The 6000-nt window shown below is 50.2% G+C and overlaps 1 protein-coding gene across 3 annotated transcripts in view; it reads left to right on the top strand.

The window, feature by feature from the left end:
* The first annotated feature begins 1150 nt into the window (after positions 1-1150).
* The window catches only part of Tanc1 (tetratricopeptide repeat, ankyrin repeat and coiled-coil containing 1), a 222862-nt gene continuing 218012 nt past the window's right edge, over positions 1151-6000 (top strand). For 2 of the 3 annotated variants that reach the window (XM_090342782.1, XM_090342783.1), the window contains exon 1: positions 1292-1383. The gene's annotated coding sequence lies outside the window, so the exon portion shown is untranslated. Of the gene's footprint in view, positions 1261-1291; positions 1384-6000 lie in introns of those variants that run through there. The other variant, XM_090342784.1, reaches the window with a different exon arrangement.

The raw sequence follows: 6000 nt of genomic DNA, 5'->3' as shown, positions 1-6000 counted from the left end.
CACAGCAAGGTTAGGGGTTGCCAATAAACTCATTTATAGCGACTTCTGTATTCTCAGCTCAGCTATGCCAATGGGGCGACCCTGGCACAACTCAGGCTGGCCGTTCTAATTAATCCTTCCTTTAGGAAAACCGGCCCAAAGGGCCCGTTTTTGAACCCAAAGACCAAAGGGCTTCAGTAGTAGGCCAAGCCTCCCAGGTTGACCTGGCTCCTGTGAGGTTTCTGAGAACCCAGGGCTTCTGAATTCCTAGGCTACATAGCCAACTATACTGGCTTTTGCTCTGAGAGAGAATAACAAAACATTTAGGGAACTAGGGGGTTTAATTTACTGCCACCAGCCAACATAATAATGGCATCTTTGTCTGTTCTCCCTTCCAGGCCTCTCTCCTCCTGTCAGCCAAGCAGGACTCTTGTCCTTTGGTGGACAGAGCCCAGATAGCACTCCAAAGAGGTTGTAGACCCCTGAGTCGCAGGGACATCCAACCCAGGCTATCCCTCGTCCTTGAACGTCCTTAGTTCTCTTTTGGGAAAGAAAAAGATGCAGCCTTGCGAGATGCATTCTCCCGCCTTCGGTCTCCCTTAGCTCATTCCGGCCTCAGAAAGTGAGTGCGTTTGTGTGTTCAGTTAAGTGAGGGAAAGAAAAACCAACAAAGCCACACAGGCCACCCCAAGGCATCCACGGAAACTTCAGCTCGGCTAATTGCTCCCAGATGTCCTCCTTTCCTCTCAGAAAGCAGAAAACAGGGAAGGCCGGATCGCTATATTGATTTAAAAAAGGCTGGGGGGGGGGGTAGAAAAGATGATCACTCCTCTCGTCGGGTCCCAGAGGGGCGTCCAGGCCCAGGCCCAGGAACGCGCGCGGGGATCCCTCCAGGAGAGAAGGGAAGGGGCGCGGAAGCACCCCGCTCCCGCGCCCATCGGAAAGTTCGCGCGCCGCGCCCCGGCGGGTCGGTGGAGCGGCGGCCGCTCCGGGCGGGGAGGGGCGCGGAGGCGCGGCCGGGGCCGGCGGGCGGGCGGGCGCGCGAGAGGAAGGTGCCTTCGGGAACACGCGCAAGGGCGGGGATTCGCGCTGCCAATGAGGCCCCGGTGTGGGCCGAGCGAGGAAAGGGGACGGGCCGGAGCGCAGCGCTCGCGGTGGCAGCTGCGGGAGCCGAGCTTCGGGAGCCGAGGGGCAGCAGTGGATTTGCCTGGCTGGCCGCGCCCCAAGGCCCAGCCCTGGGGGTGGGGAGCCGCTCGGAGGAGCTGGAAACTTTCCCGGCAGGTAACTCCGCTCGCTGCCCGGGCTCCGCCACGGGCCTCCCTGCGTCCGGGACACGGCTAGCCTCCCGGAGTGCGGCGCGCCGCGGCGGAGAGGGTCCCGGGGAGGACCGAGAGGGTGATGGGGGTGAGTGGAAGGCATGTGGGAAAGTTTCCGGAGCGCCCCCTCCTCCGCCGGGCACACCCGGGAGCTTTCCGGGGACAGGCACAGACATGTTGGGTGCCCGGGGCCTCGGGCTCGGCGCCTCTGGGGGAGCCGGCGTCTTCCCGGTGCGGTTTCCTCCGCGCTCGGCGGTGCGGGTCCGGGGTAGCTGGGACACGCGGACGTGCTAGCGTTTCGGGACCACCCTGGCTGGGCGCGCGGTCTCTCTCACTCCCCCCACCCCGGGCTTGGCCGGGCCTGGTCTGTGCTGGGATTCCTGGGGCGAGGGAGGCGAGGCTGGGGGCGAGGCCGGCCGGACTCCGCGGGGTCACCAAGTTGCGGAGCGAACTTGAGCCGGGGGTACCTGGTCTTACCCGGCTCTGGGCTCACGGTCCCGCCTCGCCGCCCACAAACCCTGCGATTCGCCTAGGCACGCTTTTATTTCTTTTTCTTTTTGGCGTGGCTGAGATGGGGTCAGACCTTGATTTCTTCTTCTAATTGTAGGAGCTGGGCATGATCAGGGTGGTGCCCAGGTTGTGAGCCCCCCCCCCCGTTCGAGGGTGCGGAGTGGTTATCAGGAGAGGACGTTAGCCGGGCGCAACCTTGAGCCTGGGGAGGACCTTGGGGTGCAGGGCGCAGCGATTGGGGGGGGGGGCGGTGGAGTGTGGGGAGCTCCGGGGCTTTGGCGTGGCGGCTTTCCGGGAAGGTTTGGGGGGGGGGTGGGAAGGAAGCCCTCGGCATTGTGTGGAGTGTTTGCAAACAGAAAGATCCCGCGGATTGGCGTTCTCCAAACTTCTTGTGTAAGGCTCCGGGAGGAAATGCGGCGGTGGCCAGGTACAAATCGGGCGCAGGCACCGGGGGATGGCGACCGTCTTTTCTCCCTAGCCCCTTGGGCTCACCCTTGGCATCACCTCCCTTCCTCTCCCCACCAACCTCCGATCTCCTCGTCGGGAGGGAAGGGGAGCTCTGTTCCCCTCTGGCGTCAACCTGGAGATGAGGAGGGCACCTTCATCTTGAACTTGACCCCGGCGGGTTCCAAGGTGGAATCTGCACGAGAGGTGAACCTGAGACCAGCTCCTGGCTAGGAATTCTTTTGAGGAAAGGGGCTGGGGACGGCTGAGGTCGAGAACTCTGGGAATGCCAGACACAGCCGACTACAGAAGTTTGTGTGCATTGGGGGCGGGGGCTGGAAGAAGAGCGGAGAGACTTGGTTAGTTGGCACAGAGTTGGCGTTTTTCTGTGGTGGAAATGAAGGGAGCCTGCTTCGCTGTCTGTTTTCAGCAGATCCACTACTCCTCCCCCCCTACACTTTCCTGGGTCATCTTTATTCTTGCCAGGCTGGCACTCCTGGGGCTAGAGGGGGAGGGGACGGAGAAGAAAGCAGTTGTGAAGCGTCTCTGGCCAGCCTAGAGGTATTTCAGATCTGCTGCTAGGAAGATTCTTGGATTTTAACAGCTGCTTCTTGATTGCTGGGAATAAAAGAATTTATGAGTGACTGAGAGGTGCTCATTGTGGCAGTGCTTGGGAACGTTTTACTCTTCTAAGCTACTTACAGAGATCCCTACCTTGTGCTGGTTTCTGCAGAATATGCCTCAGCTGGTATACTTGTTGGGTTTCAGTCAACCACATCCTGGTGGTTTTACAATGAAAAGTGTTGGAGTAAAGGAAATGTGTTATTTGACATCTTTCAGGACTTCCTTCTAGGGTTGTTCCAGATACCTGCCAAACCAGTGCCATCCAGGCTTCCAAGCTGCTGTGATTTGATAATAAAGGATGGGAAATTGTGTCATCCATTTTAGTGGAAGCAGGAAAGTCCAGAAATAAATTTAAGGTTGCTTTTCATGACCTAGTCTTTCAGTTCTGCTGCCATAACCTTTAACTTTTGCTGGACTTGGAAGCAATGGTTTTCCTGCTTTCTTGGTTTAACCACCAGAATGTCTAAATTATCATAATTCATGTTCACCATAGAGCTAAAACAACTGATTCATAGTCAGCCTTTTTCTGCTTCCCAAAACGCCAAAAGAACATTTTGTCTTTTTAACCACACACAATTTATTTGATGCCATAGTGGGTTTTTGATACTGAGTGATTGAGGGCACAGTTTTTTTTTTAAAGAGACAATGGAATTGCTTTGATTAAATTGTCCCTTTTTAGATGTCTTCTGAGTTGATGATTCTTTATCTCACAGAGAACATTAAACCAGTGTCCCTGGGATAGTGGAGCTGTAATCCATATTAAAATGAGGATAGCCAACATAGCTGCACATTAAAGTTAATGTTGATGTTTCCACTAGACATTTTAACCCAATTGTAAGGATTTTATTGCCATTAGATTGTGAGTAGGGTTTCATAGCTTAAGAAATGGCTCTATTTTCCTTTTTGTGATGAAAAGTTTGGTTTGTAAGCTTCAGGAAGAAGTTATAGAAGCAAAGTAATGTGGAGTAATGTACATGCAGATACACACACACATACACACATATACACATACATACAATGTACCTACAAGGGTACATTGCTAGAGTAGCTTTGTTTGGAACTGTCTTTTACATGTTTATTTCCATGGTGGTAAAGCTCCTCCCTTCCCAGTTTGTGAAAGTATTTGTCATATAGGGCTGGCTTGCACAATTATCCCTAAAATGGAATTACCTAGCGTCCCTAAAGTTTTGTGACAGTCCAAGAGTTGGAAAACAATAGGACTTTTGGAGCCTGTGTTGTGGTGTTAGAACAGTGCAACAGAACTTATAAATGGTCTACATTATATAATTTCCTCCTGAAAACCAAGGCCCAGGAAGTTAGATTGGCTTATCCTGATCATCTGTGAATGGTGAAGTTGAATTTGAACTGAAGTCTTCTGATTCTGCTCCCTTTTTTTTTTTTCCAGTCCTGGGCTTGAGCTCAGGGCTTGAGCACTGTCATTGGACTTTCTCAAGGTTAGAGCTCTACCACTTGAGCCTCAGCACCATTTATGGCTTTTTTCTATGTATGTGGTACCGAGGAATCGAACCCGGGTCTTCATGCTTGCTAGGCAAGCACTCTACCACTAGGCCAAACTCCCAGCCTGATTCTGCTCCCTTTTGAAGGTCTCTTTATTTATGGAGATCAATTGTGGATTGGCCAAACTCTGACCAACAGACTAACCTTAACATGTGGTGGTTCCTTACAGTCTTTCATTTATGGGTTATTTTGGTTTCAGAACCCTAGGGTTAATATAGATGCTTTGATGTGAAGGATTAAAAACAGTTCACTAATAATGGTAATAAAACTTTCTCCCTAGGAGAGTTCCACAAAGTCACATACCTCCAACTAATCATTTGTTTGTTTTCAACTTTTTTATTAAGTAGGCTTCAGGGTCTAATATGATTTATAATCCAGATGTGTAACCAAGACAGCATTCTTAGGGAGATCAGTTGTCAAATTTATTAAAAAAAAAAGAAATGTACATACCATTTGCTTTTCATCTTGGTATCACTCGACCTAATTATAAAGCCAGGATGAATATTCTCAAATTCTTTATCTGTATTATTGAGTTCTTTCTGCTAGTGACTGAATTAAGCCTGATTTTGCAGCCTTTTTTATGTTAAATAAATTTTCCCTTTTTGTCATTGGCTTAATGGTAAACAAGTTGTGTATTACAGGTGATCTGTTTTCATTTTGTCTCTTAAATGTTTACTATATTCTGGTTTCCTGTTTCAGGGCACAAAGGGTAGGAGGACAATCATTCTGGTAGCTGGATTTTCTTTTCTTTTTGTTGGTCCTGGGGCTGCCTGGGTGCTGTCCCAGAGCTCTTTAGCTGAGGCTACTGCCCTACCCTTGGAGCCACAGAGCTACTTCTGGTTTTCTAGTGATTAATTGGAGATAAGAGTCTTACTGACTTTAGGGCTGAGGCTGGCTTTGAACCACAATCCTCAGATCTCAGCCTCCTGAGTAGCTAGAATTACAGGCATGAACTATTGTCTCCCCCTGCCCTTTGGTGCCGGTACTGGGGCTTTAACTCAGGGCCTGAGTGCAGTCCCTTAGCCTTTTCCCTCAAGAGACTGTTGCTCTACACTTGAGCAACAGCTCTACTTCTGTTTTTTGGTAGTTGAAGAGTCCCGTGGACTTTCCTGCCTAGGCTGCTTTGACCCATGATCCTTAGATCTTAGCCTCTGGAGTAACTAGAAGTACAGGTGTGAGCCACTGGCATCTGGCTTTTACGTGTGTGTGTGTGTGTGTGTATGTATGTGTATGTTTATGTTTGGGGGCAGTGGTAGAGATGGAACCCATGGCCTTGCACATGCCACCATGTTAATTGTATTTAATACCACTGAGTGTCGCCTTTGTCCCCTGGATTGTATTGAAAGAGTTCAAAAGTAAAATTCTATGCTAAGCTATAACCTCTTTTCTGCCTTTGCATCTGGACCATTTTAACTTCTAAACTTTTAAAGAAGTATCAGTTCAAAATTTCAAGCAGCGGGATTAATACCACAAAAGAGATGTTGAGTGTTTTATGCCTATAATCTTAGCTACTCTGGAGTCTGAAATCTGAGGATTATAGTTCATAGCTAGCCTGTGCAGGAAAATGTATGATTCATGTCTCCAGTTAAACAGCAAAAAGGTATGGCTC

The sequence above is a fragment of the Megascapheus bottae genome, chromosome 12, assembly GCF_031878675.1.
Source record: "Megascapheus bottae isolate mThoBot1 chromosome 12, mThoBot2.hap1, whole genome shotgun sequence".
Classification (NCBI taxonomy): Eukaryota; Metazoa; Chordata; class Mammalia; order Rodentia; family Geomyidae; genus Megascapheus; species Megascapheus bottae.
The sequence above is the reverse complement of the archived record's forward strand: the minus strand, read 5'-3'. Positions and strand labels throughout refer to the sequence as shown.